Here is a 13,139-nt window from a genome sequence, read left to right on the forward strand (position 1 = left end):
GATTCTGAAAGCATTTTATACAAATAGCCCTAAATCTGTCATCCAGACCAGATAGTCCAACTTGTAAGCAGATGCTCAGTTCCCTCCCTCTTTCAAGAGTCTGTGCCTCCATTAAGGAACTCTACAGTCCCATCTGCTTTTCTGATGGGACTGTAAGTCTCCATATACTCTCTTCCTGGAATGTTTCTTTCTACACATTACTACTCTGCATTTTCAGTTGTTGTAATTGAAGACTGAGGACCCCAAACTTTTTTGGTTTTAGTTTTTGTCTTTGATATTTAATTAGAGACTGAAGGTCTGAAGAAGTTTTCACTGGGTTCAATACTACCTTGTCTTATAAGGGCCTTGGATTAAGGTCTTGAGAAGAGTATCAGTCTATCACTATTTTAGTCATTCTCATGCCTAGTAGGAACTCGAGAAACTCTCTAAATTCTGGGTAGAAGAAGCACTACACCAAAAGCACAGAAGGAAGGACTAATTAAAGAAAAATAACTACAGAGGTTAGAATTATTCAATAATCGAGGAGAATCAAACTTACCTAAAATATGTGAACAGTGAATGGAATGTGAGCTGCAGGGACTGCTTATGATCTTTCTCAGTGATATTCTTCTAGAAAGCCAGGAAAAGGACATTTAGAAAATTTACTTCATGACACTCCACAGACATATGGTACCATGAAATAACATCACATACTTGTCCCAAGTATGAGAAGAGCAGATTCAGCAGACCACTTTGTGGCAGTGAACTAAACCCTTGTCCAGTATCAGGAGAGGGAAGAACCTACTACTTAAACAAAACTGGCAGATTAGTTTAGATTATGCCCAAAAGTAATATCTGCAAGTTTTCCTTCTGGAAGGTTTGACCCAATAGTTGAAGAAGCTGACTTCTAAAAGATATGCACTATCAGATGAAGAGACAAAGGCAGGGATAGAGAATTTTTTTGTGAGATTTCTGTTGCTTAAACAATGTTAAAGATTTCCCTTTATAATGTAGATTTACAGACTATGCTTACAAACATAGGATTCAGGCCTCCAGACAGGGTTATGGAGTTAATTTTGAAGAAACTTACTGTTTTAAAATAAATGTACCAAATAGTTAATGCTGTGCAAGGCATTTGACGGAGGGTTCAAGAAGACCCAACAGGAAGGCTGGGAAGGTGGCTAAGTGGTAGTAGAGTGCTTCCCTTGTATGCATGAGGCCATGGGTTCAATTCCTCATCACCAATACACAGAAAAAGCCAGAAATGGGTGTGGCTCAAGTGGTAGAGCGCTAGCCTTGAGCTGAAGAGCTGAGGGACAGTGCGCAGGCCCAGAGTTCAGGACCCACGACCAACCAAAGACAAAAAAAAAAAAAAGAAGACCCAACATGACAGAGACAGTAAGGGAGACAGGGGCGTGGGTCACATGAACATAAGGATGCTGGACAAAGAATGGCTTAGTCAGGTAAAATATTAGTGAAGTTCAATTCATTAGAATAAGAAGGAAAACAAAAACCTTCACCATAGCTTTCTGAAGGGATGATAAAAACAAATGACACAGGGTTGTTCTATTGATAGTCACTAGTGTTATTCAAGAAGCCATATGCCCTCTACTTTTTTGTGTAGGATGAAGTAAAAATTAGTCAATCAGCTACCTGGTGAATGCAAAGAATTGGGACAATATTCCATTTGCTAACAGAGTACTTGTAAATACTTAAAGCACCCTTCTACTCCACTACTTAGTCTGAGTAACATGACAGTATCTAAAAACTGAGCAATAAAAAAAACTGGAGAAACAACACTTGGTAATATTGTTTTACATCTATATTTTGAAGTATTAATGAATAAAATGGTCATATACTTTCTCTAAAATAATACTGGGAAGGAGGGAGAAGAGTAGGTGAGGTATATTATAAATGAAACAAGATAAGCTTATTATCATTGAAGGTAAGTAATGAGTAAACTTGGGGGTGAGACAACTATCTACTTTTTTTTTTTGGCGCTCATGGGGCCTGAACTCTGGGCCTGGGTGCTGTCCCTCAGCTCTTCAACTCAAGGCTAGCACCCTACCACTTGAGGCACAGTGCCACTTCTGGCTTTTTCTGCTTATGTGGTGCAGAGAAATTGAAACCAGGGCCTCATACATGCAAGGATACCACTCTACCACTGAGCTACCTTCCCAGCCCTCCTCCTCTTTCTTTTTTGTCTGTCATGGGGCTGGAACTCTGGGCCTGGGCACTGTCCCTCCACTCTTCATCTAAAGGCTAGTGCTCTACCACTTGAGCCACCGTGCCACTTCCAATTTTCTGGTGGTTTATTGGAGATAAATGTCTCATGGCCTTTCCTGCCTGGGCTGGCTTTGAACCACGGTCCTCAGATCTCCACCTCCTCAGTAGCTAGGATTACAGGAGTGAGCCACTAGCGCCTGGCCAACTTTACTTATGCATTTGTTTAAAATTTTCTCATAATTTGTTTGTAAGCAAGTCATAAAGCTGGAGATTAAACTGTGACTTGTGACAAAAAAGCTTATACAATACAGATTGGAAATGAGCACAGGGTCATGTCCTTTGAAAGCTATTTTGACCTTCTTTATCTCTTCTCACGAATTTTAATTTGAAGTCTATTTTATCTGATATTAGGATTGCAACTCCCGCCTGTTTATGAGGGCCGTTTGCTTGGTAGATTTGTTCCAGCCTTTAACATTGAAAATGTGTTTGTTTTTACGGGCAAGATGTGACTCCTGCAGGCAGCAGATAGAAGGGTCTTGTTTTTTAATCCAACTAGGCAGTCTATGTCACTTAATTGGAGAGTTCAGTCCGTTAACCTTAAGAGATAGGACTGAGAGGTATTTGGGAGTTCCTGCCATGTTATCCACCTTCTTGGGGGCTGCGAAAAATGCTACCAGCACAACTATGTTTATTGCAGCATTATTTACCATAGCTAAGATATGGAACCAACCCAGATGCCCCTCAGTAGATGAATGGATCAAGAAAATGTGGTATATATACACAATGGAATTCTATGCCTCCATCAGAAGGAATGACATTTCCCCATTTGTTAGGAAATGGAAAGGTTTGGAAAAAATTATATTAAGTGAAGTAAGCCAGGCCCAAAGAAACATAGGTCCCATGGTTTCCCTTATTTGCAATATCTAGTATAGGGTATGAGTCAAGCGGAAAAGGTCAGATAATGTGATGTTAGGAAAATGAACCCTTAAATATGTATTTTAATGTTTTCGTTTCTTTCATGCATGTGTTTCTAACGCATTTATAAGATTATTTCTTTGTTGCTTTGTATGTCCCTCCCCCACAGTGTAACCCCCGCTTTCACTTTATTTGATGTCAGTATAACATGTGGAGGAGATGGGGACAAACAAGTCGTTTAAGGATTCAGGTGGACCTGTTGCAACAATGAGAAGTACAAAATGTCATGTCAAAACCAGCTTTACAATGTCGGTGTGGGGGAGGGAGGGGGGTATGATTGTGTGGGGGGGAGGGGGGTGGCTGGGAAGGGAGGTGAAGGGTAAACAAAGGAGGAGGCTGCAATGCTTGGTAAGAAATGTATGCATTATCCTGCCCATGTAATTGTAACCCCTCTGTACAGTATGTTCTCAAATAAAATAAAATTAAATTAAAAAAAAAAAGAAAGCAAAATGAGAGTAAAAAAAAAAAAAAAGAAGTCCTTCTAAGCCAGGCACTGGTGGCTTACACCTATAATCGTTGGAGGCTGTGATTTGAGGACCGCAATTCAAAGCCAGTCCAAGCAGGAAAGTCCATGAGAGAGCCCCACAACTGACAGAAAAAAAAGCAGATTTATGTATCATATTGAACTAATGGTTTATATAATGACATATATAAAAATGTAAGGCATCAGGCCAAGGAATGAATAAAGGCAGTTTTTGTTATAGAATAGTTTGCATGCACAATATTAAGGAAATAATAACAAGTTGCTGCCATTTACTTAATATCAGTAAGATAACAGGAATAACGTAAAACACAGAGAATCTCCCTGGTTAGGCTGACATTTGTGTATAATCCTAGATATTCTGAATGCATATCTGAGAACTGATGTGTGAAGCAAGGCTGGACAGAAAGTTCATAAGACTCTCATCTCCAATTAACCAGCAATAATCCAGAAACGGAACTTTGGCTCAAGTAGTAGAATGCCAGCTTTGAGTGCAAAATGTCAAAGGAGAGTGCAAGTCCCTTAACGCAAATGCCAGAAATGGCATAAAGAATAAAAAGCAAAACATTAAACACATGGAAACACAAAAAGACAAAAGTTATGCAAATTTAAATGCTACATTGAGAGATGGATCACACCAAATACAAGAAATGACATTTAGACATTTTCACTCAGTTGAAAAATAAACCAGGATAAGGTGGAATATATACAAAATGGAATTTTACTTATCTATTAGAAAGGATGATATTGCATCATTTTAAGAAATGGTAAGACCTGGTGAAAACTAGATTAAGTTAAGCCAAAAGAAAGTAAGAATGTGTGTTTTCTCTCACCTGAGGAAGACAGAATTAATCTATAAATATACAATAGACAATTGGGTAAACTTGGTGCACATAATTGTAAGGAGTGAAATATGATAGATTCATATTAGAAATTAAATTATATAATTTATTAGGAAAACTAACTTATAGTCCAATAAAATAAACACCAGGAATCGAGTAATCATATGTGGAAGTGAAATCAAGAGCAGAAAGGCAAACTAATGAAGACATAAAAGGTGTAGAAATAGGGTCTGGGAAGGTGGTTCAGTGGTGGAGTACTTGCCTTGCATTCATGAAGCCCTGGGTTCGATTCCTTAGCAGCACATTAGCAGAAAAAAAAAAGAAAATGGCGCTGTGGCTCGAGTGGTAGAGCAGGTGCTTTGAGCTGAAGGGCTGAGGGACAGCACCTAGGCCTAGAATTCAGGCCCATAAATAACAAAAATGGTGGAGAAATAGGTATGAAATCAAATTTCCAATTAAAATTAATGATTTTAAATATGCATTTAATTTTACATGTATTTATTGTTTATAACTCTAATCTTTTGGTACCTCTTGCCTTTTGTGCTTTTAGGTTATCTTAAAATCTCTTTATTGTGTGGACAATGCATGGACCATGATACTCCTACCTATGTCTCTTGTGTTGCTGAGATTAATGGCATGAGTCACCATGCTTCACTTATTTGTGCAGATTGGGACTTGTAAACTTTTGTCCAGATTATGTCCAAAGTGTGATACTCTTGATCTCTGATTTCTGATAGTGATCATAGATGTGAGCTGGTACATAAGGCCATTCATAATCCTTTATCCCACTTTGAAGACATGAAGTTTAATTTTCCAAATGACATACAAGATGACAAACAGAAAAATAATCCCTTAGTTCTGGTAAAGATGAGCTACTAATGAGAAACAAAATTACTTTCTAAAATATTTGACTATTGTAATTATATTTTCAATCTTACCCTACATTTAATATTTATGCCAGTGATTAAACTCAAATTGCAGGCATGCAACTGTGGTTTGCCCCTGTAATCCGAGTTACTTAGGGTGCAGAGACCCCAGGATCATTGTTCAAAGCCTGCAAGGGCAGGAAAGACTGTGTGACTCTTATCTCCAAAATTAATCACAGAAAAACACCTGAAGTGTCACTGTGGATCAAGTGTCAAGCCAAAAGATCCTAGAGACATTGACTAGACCCAGAGTTCAACCCCCAAGACTGGCACAAAGAGACTATTATTGCCTTTAACCATTCATTTGGATCACCTATAGAGAGGGCAGGCTATTGAAGGTCACATAGTTAACTGAAGAAGTAGAATTTGAGAGGATCACAATTCAGAATCAGTCTGGGAAGGGAGGTAATAAGATTTCCATATCTCCCTAAAGCCAGGCAGGTTGAAATGCATTCTGTGATCCCAGCTAATTGGCAGACCAAGGTAAGAATGAGCTTAGCCTAGTCTCTGTTTTGCCATCAACAAAACTGATAATGTATGAGCAAAGTCAGTAAATAAAAAAGATTGTTGATGTGTCCTTATTTGTAGAATATCTGTCTAACAAACAACGTATCTAAATTAAAATTAAAAGAGAAAGGAAGAAAGAAAGAAAGAAAGAAAGAAAGAAAGAAAGAAAGAAAGAAAGAAAGAAAGAAAGAAAGAAAGAAAGAAAGAAAAGAAAGAAAAAAGAAGGAAAGAAGTGAAGGAGATAAGGAAGGAAAGAAGGAAGGAAGAAAGAAAGAAAGAAAAAAGAAGGAAGGAAGTAAAGGAGATAAGGAAGGAGGGAAGAAAGAAGGAAGAAGGGAGAAAGAGAGAGAGAGTGGTAAAAAGAAATATAAAAAACATATAGTCAACATGTGATAGACGTTAATAGTGACACTATACCATGTTAGATATAATTGTCATTATTTATTTCTAGGAGCAGCCTAGATAAAACAAGAGCAGATTTCAGCCAAGGATACATACATGTGTTCACCACTAACAAACTGTTATTGATGCCTCCTCCTGGACCAGAGGACATCTAAATAAACAAAAATAAAGCCTAAATAAACCAATAACATACATACTTTGATAAAACACAGGACTGGCTTAAAGTGTTGGACCAACAGGATTGCATATCTAGGAGGTATGGTAAAGTGTGTGGGAGACCAGCATTCTGATGATCTTGCAATGATGAAACTGCCTAACCACACAGCTCCTGGGCATATCACTGCTGAAACAAATATTCAGTCAGAGGTTAACAAAAGTAAGATTTACAATGAAACAGACATTCTGACCAAAGGTATTTTTACCTGATTCATTGTATTTCTTACAGTCTCCAGTTATATAACACACACACAACGTTCCTAATTCCCTTCTGCTTCATTATTGTCTTTCCTTGTTTTGGTTTTGTTTTCAGAAATACACAGGGCATATCTTATATTTTTGTATTTTAGCCTTCAGAAGGTCTATAGTTAAATATCCTTAAGTTCCTTTTGTTAGAAAATGAAAGACACATTGGGTGGTTCTTCACCTGTTATAATTATATAACTATATAATTATATAATAATACTTTTTTATTTCTAACATTTTAGCTGTATAATCCCAATTCATTTTTTCCCAAAGGGAACCTTAGTGGAAGGAAGAATCTGAAAGTTCATTCTGGTATTTAGAGAACTTCTGTTATTAAAACTCCAGTACATAGTATGGAATGGAACTCTGAAATTATTCATTAAACAGATGAGGTGAAAGTCAGATTTTGCACTCTAATACTCTTTCCTCAACCAAAATAACTAATATTCTTAAAGTTAATGGGCACAAATGTGCATAAATTTTCTAGAAATAAAATGATCACTTATGAAACATTAATAATACCTGCAAAGAAAGCTTTACAATATAAGATAATTCCTTCACACAATATGTATCTGTCTGGTACCATAACCCCAAACTAGACTAAGGCATCTAATAGCTATCACAGTTGGATGTTTCCTTTTTGTAAAACTGTTTTATCGTGTTGAGTAATATGAATTGTATACCAACTTAAAATCACATTTGAAATAAAACAGTTACTAGGTAAGACCTTCGTGGTTGAGGTGGTGTGGGATTTCCAGTCAACCCCTCTTGAGTTTTCCAGGAAGGAGCTTGCTTTGCCACAGCCTCTGTGGTAGAGCAGGGCAGGGTTTTGAGAGTGGAGGCCAGTCTGGGTAGGGCTTTGAGACATTTGGGAGGAGGTAGGAAGTATTGGATTTGTAGGGCGGGGTTTCCAGTGGAACAGGACAAGGCTTTAGGAAGGAAGTTCAGAGATAGCCATGTTCAGAGGAAAACGGCAGGATTACCAGGGAAGATATTGTTTTCAGGCCCAGCTAAGAGAAGAATGGGGCTGCAAGCGAGGAGATGTAATGACCTGTGAGCGAGAAAATACACATAAGCACAGTTAAAGATGTCAAAGGTGTTTTACTAATGTGTCTGCAACCCTGCCCTAGGTTACTAGAATTAGGAGCAACTGCAACCTCCAGGGGGCAAGTTGTTTTCCTTTTTCCTCCTCCTTGCAAGCCTTGCCTCTCCACTCTCCATTGGCCACTTTGCAAGCCTCTCTACCTCTCCACAGGCCTCTCCACCTCTTCACAAACCTCTGGGCTCTCTGTAGTCCTCTCCGCATTTCACAGGCCTCTCAGCTCTCTGCAGGCCTCCCTGCTCCTCACAGGCCTCTCAACTCTGTGCAGTCCTCTCAGCTGTCTAGGGCTTCCCCAGGTCTCCCTGCCTGACCGGACTTCCTCCAGCCTTCTCTGACAGCCTGGGATTTCCCAGATATCTCCTTGATCCAGCTTCCTTGGGCCATCCCAGATTCTCCTCAAGCCTGAGGAGAGCTGGGCACAGCTCTGGTCCAGGAGCCATGTCTCTTCTCATGTGTCTCTTGTGGCATCTCCTTCTTTCCATCCCCTGCCCAGAAACCCCTGTTGCTACATCTGGTGGCCTGTCCCCCAAGCCACCCTTTGACCCCTCTCCCCCAAGTGGCCTGGCGTGCATGAAGATGGAATCAGCATGGGGCAGGACTTCCCGGACCCTCAAGCTCTCACAGAGTTTACTTAGAGGAGGGGTTACTGGTGGAGCGCTGTGGGCCTGCATGGGATATGTAAAATGGGATTTCCCGTAGAGCAGGGTGGGAAATTTGAGGGAAGAGGCTGATGGAATGCAGGCTTTCTGGTGGAGGAAGGCTGGGCTGACGGGGAGAAGCTTATTGAGGGGTGTGGCTCTGAGAGGGAAGCAGTGTTATGAAGAAGTGGGCTAGTAAAGGACAGCATTTCTGGTGGAAAACCCCATACTTTCTGGCATGTGGTAAGATGGAAGGATTTCTGGCAGAGCAGGAGGGGGCAGCAATGGACGAATGAGCCTTGTCAGGACAGGGCGTTGAGGATCCAAAGGACTAGTTAGGGTGGGGTTTTCGGTGAGGCCAGCCAAGACTTGGAGAGATGGAGTAAGATTGAGTGGGGACTTCAGTGTTAGGAGGCAGGATATCTAAGGAGTAAGCCTATTGTGGGCAGGGTTTCCAGTAGGGCAAGACAAACCTTCAAAGAAGGGGATAGGGATGGACAGGTGCTTCCAGTCAAGCCTGGTAAGCCTTCCAGAAGGAGGCCAACTGGTGGAATGGTTTCCAGTGGAACAATGTGGCCTTCCAGAATGAGCAAGGATGGTGGGATTTTCTGGTGGAGAAGGGCAGGGCTTGGAGCCATGAGGCTAGTTGGAGGTGGGGCTTTCAGAAGGTGGTAAGGCTACAAGGGTTTAGGATAATTATATGCAGGGTATCCTGTGGAGTGGAGTGTGGATTCCAGAGAGAACCCCAACTAGGGGTTGGATGAGGAGCTCAGCTGAGGGTTGGATTATTGGGGGAGAATGGCAGGACTTACAGAGAATAGATGGAAAGGTAGGGAGGTATCTGGTGAAGTACTCGGGCTTTCCAAGGATGAGGTGGGCTGTGCCAGTAGCTTCTAGTGAAACAAAGCAGGGCTTCAAGGGCAAATATAGGGTGGCGGATGGATTTTGATGTAGCAGGACAGGGCTTCATGGGAGGAGTGTAGTTCAGGGAAGGGCTTTGAAAGGGTTGTCTGGGCTGTAGGAGTAGGCTAGTTATGGGGTGGGGGAAGGGCAAAGGGGAGAAATGTTCCCTGGAGCCTCTAAGGAGCTTGAGGGAGAAGGCTGGTTGAGGGTAGGCTTAAAGGGAAGGGTGGGTTTGGAGGGACTAGGTTAGGTAGGGGCAGGGCATCCAGAGAATAAGGGTGGGGATTCAAGGGAGGAGCCGGATGGAAGTGAAGTTCTGGGTAGAACAAGTTGGGTATTGAGGGAGGAGATATGTTTCTTTGGGGCAGAGAAAAGAGTAGATGGAGTGGAAGAGGGATTTCCAAGTAGCAGACCAGGGATTTGAGGAAGGAGGCTGGTTGCAAACAGAGCTTTGAAAGTTTATAGCAGGGCTACTACGGTGTAGGTTAATTGAGGGTGGGATTTCAGGTGTAGCAGGACAGGGTTTCAAAAGAGGGGCTGAATGGAAGTGGGTCAAGTTGAGCTTGTGAGAGGGGATAGGATAGAGGCAGGAGTTCAAGGGGGAAGGGAGAGGCTATAAAAAAACAGCAACTACTAATAAAAATAATGCAAGAATACCATTTTCAGCCAGTGTAGAATTAATTCTATTTCTGTATGTATGAGAGATATTGGATAAACTAACCAAGTAATTTCTTCCTACTGAAATTTTTCTTTATTCTAATTGAGTGAGAATAAAACAACAGGCCACGTCAGGCTCATAGGCACACAGTAGACTGACACATGAATCACTGGATTTGATTACCCAGCAACTCCTTTAAGGAACACAAAAATTTAAACTCTCTCCATTAGTCATAATGGACACTCTATTGACTTAAAATTGTGAATAAATAGAAATTTTCCTCTGAACATTTTAGAAATTTTAATCTAAACAAAGTAATAGTAATTCTTTAACTTTATACTTCTATATTGGAACATATACTAACACTAAATAATTAGGAAAATATAATAAAATTATACACAGAATGTTCATTCTTGCAACAGCAATTTTAATCTAAAATAATTTAAAACCAGAAAATTGCTTGCCATATAGTGAGATTGCAGTATGGTTTCCTTTTGTGATCAAAATGGTGATTTAAGCAATATGCCTTTATCATTGGACGCATTGATGGTTAAAAGATATCCAAGAATGTGAAGTACCCTAAAAAAATACCCTGAAGAAACTCACAGGGTACTGTGAGTTGATGTTGAAATAAAATTAATTACTGCATACAGTAGGAATTAATATTAAATAGGCACAGAAATATTTTCTACAATAAACGGCTACATTGAAAAATAAACAATGAAAAGGAAGCAGGCAGTCAGACCATCAAGTTAACATTATCTAATGAATAACATTTATTGAGACTTGTTTGCAATCTGCTTGACCTAAATTCTTCCCTGAAGCCAAATAACAAGAAAAAAACCATGGAAATACAGTATTTTCAAGGCATTATTAGACTTTAGAGAGTGAATTCAATTAATATATTGCTAGAAAATAAAGACAGCAAAGGAAATATTCCCAATATTCCCAATCTATGGCTCTCTGCTGTGAGAGGGATACAGGCCAAGGCGTGAATGGACTGAAGAACAGGAGTGCATTCTAGTAGTTCCCAAGATGCAATGATGAATGTAACATGGGAGAAAATCAACATAACTGTCACATGAATTTATCACTGGAGAGTACAGAGAAGTACAGTGAAAATCCCAGGAGATTTATAAAGTACAATCTTACATATTTGTCAGAACAGTAAATTCAAATGTTTTCAGAAAAGTGTCTGGCATTGTGTCCTAAAACACTTGGAAAGACTACAGGAAACTACCGGGCACTCACATGATGCCAAGAAATGATTAACTTATAATTTACAAGACATTGAATAATCATAAAAGTCTTGTTTCAGTAGTGCAAAATTAAGCCTTAATACACTCTGTTCTGAAACAACACATTATAAAACCAAATCAAGAACAATCAAATTATATATGTGACTCAACTGTTTCCAACAATAGAATTCAAAAATTCAAATTACATACTGTATCTGTAAACTGATAAAAATCATACAGGATGACAAACATAATTAATCTTTCAACACTGCATATTTTATGTGAATAGTCCTGATGATAAATGATTTGTTTTCCTTACAGATTTTGGATGAACACAACAACAACAACACAAAACCAAAAACCACTTGGCAATAGATCTGGATACCAGTGGCTCATCCCTATTCCTAAATGCCCAGGAGGCTGAGATTGGAGGACCATGGCTCACAGGTTGCTGGGGTAGCCAAATCCATGAGACATTGATGTTCCATTGATCAGTCAAAGGCCTAGTGGAACATTGGCTCACATGGTATAGCATCAGGCATGAGTGTAAACACCAAGAGTTCAAGGCTGGAGTCAAATCTCATTACTACACCCCACACACACAGTCACAACCTACACACAAAGGGGAAGATACAGGAACAGGGAGAGAAAGGGAATCTTAAGAGTTTAAAAAGTGAAGCCTATCCTAGAAAAAAAAATCCTTTCCAAAAATATACAACTGTAAGATTACTTGTGAGGGATTCTAGAGCTGAGCAGTGAGATCTGGAAAGAGATAAAAGATTAGAAAGCCATCTTAAACAAGACTCAGAAGGCTGAGATATGTACCCTGGAAAAGTCAAATCATCAAGGCAAGATAGTGCTATAAGTTACTACCTTAAGTGTGTTTAAGATACAGCTGTTAGGACACTAAAATAGTAAGATCTTGGAGATGAGACAAGATATTTTATGGCTAAAATATGTATTCCTCCCTTCTGCTCCCTAACAGTAAGAGAGTTAATTGTCACTATTTATACAAAGTATACCTCATGTTAGTGGTTGTAACCACAAGATAGATTGATGACCTAGTTTGTGAAAATAACTTTAGCCACACCCCTATATTAAGTTGGATAAAAAGTTTGTTAAGCAGGACCACCAAAAACTGGTGGTGAGCCTTTGGGTCCCCTGGTGTCCCTCTTTCCTTTCCCTCTCTGTAATTTCTCAGTTCATTGGCCAGGTATCCCTTCATCTCTGCTGTTCCAGAGTTGTGGACAGAACTGATATTCTGAGCTCCTCAATACAAACGGTGGAAACACACTTTATCAAAGAAGATACACAAACATATATGAGCACCTGGCAAGATACCAATCATCAGCAGTCATCCTGTGAGTCCTTAGTGAAGAAGTGGAGTTCCATTATGGTGGTCATAATGGCTAAGTGTAAAAAGTATGTAATAAAACCTTTGGAAGGTTCTTTTTCTCTTTTTTCTCTGTAGTCCCAGATGGCCTGGAACTTTCCAGCCTTGTCTCAGCCACAGAAGTGATGGGAGTTTGAATATGTGCTGCCATGCCTGGCATTTAGGAAGTTCACAACAAAGCAATAACAAAGTACATGAAAGCAATTTTGTAAATGATGTACATTTGCTTCCTCAATTGTAAAATAAAACAATACGAAAGTGCATGAAAAGTCTTTTTTTCTTTTTTTTTTTTTTGTCGGTTGTGGGGCTTGAACTCTGGGCCTGGGCGCTGTCCCTCAGCTCTTCTGCTCAAGGCGAGCGCTCTACCACATGAGCTACTGTGCCACTTCCAGCATGAAAAGTTTTGT

The 13,139-nt window shown here is 39.8% G+C and overlaps 1 long non-coding RNA gene across 1 annotated transcript in view; it reads left to right on the forward strand.

Annotated features, from left to right (window-relative positions):
* LOC138810946 (uncharacterized) overlaps nucleotides 1-11,684 on the forward strand; it is a 100,496-nt gene extending 88,812 nt beyond the window's left edge. Inside the window, exon 5 of the long non-coding RNA XR_011367303.1 lies at nucleotides 11,661-11,684. This is a non-coding gene — a long non-coding RNA (uncharacterized lncRNA). The remainder of the gene's footprint in view (nucleotides 1-11,660) is intronic.
* The last annotated feature ends 1,455 nt before the right edge of the window (nucleotides 11,685-13,139 follow it).

Source organism: Dipodomys merriami, unplaced genomic scaffold, assembly GCF_024711535.1.
Source record: "Dipodomys merriami isolate MVZ:Mamm:240054 unplaced genomic scaffold, mDipMer1.0.p SCAF_512, whole genome shotgun sequence".
NCBI lineage: Eukaryota > Metazoa > Chordata > Mammalia > Rodentia > Heteromyidae > Dipodomys > Dipodomys merriami.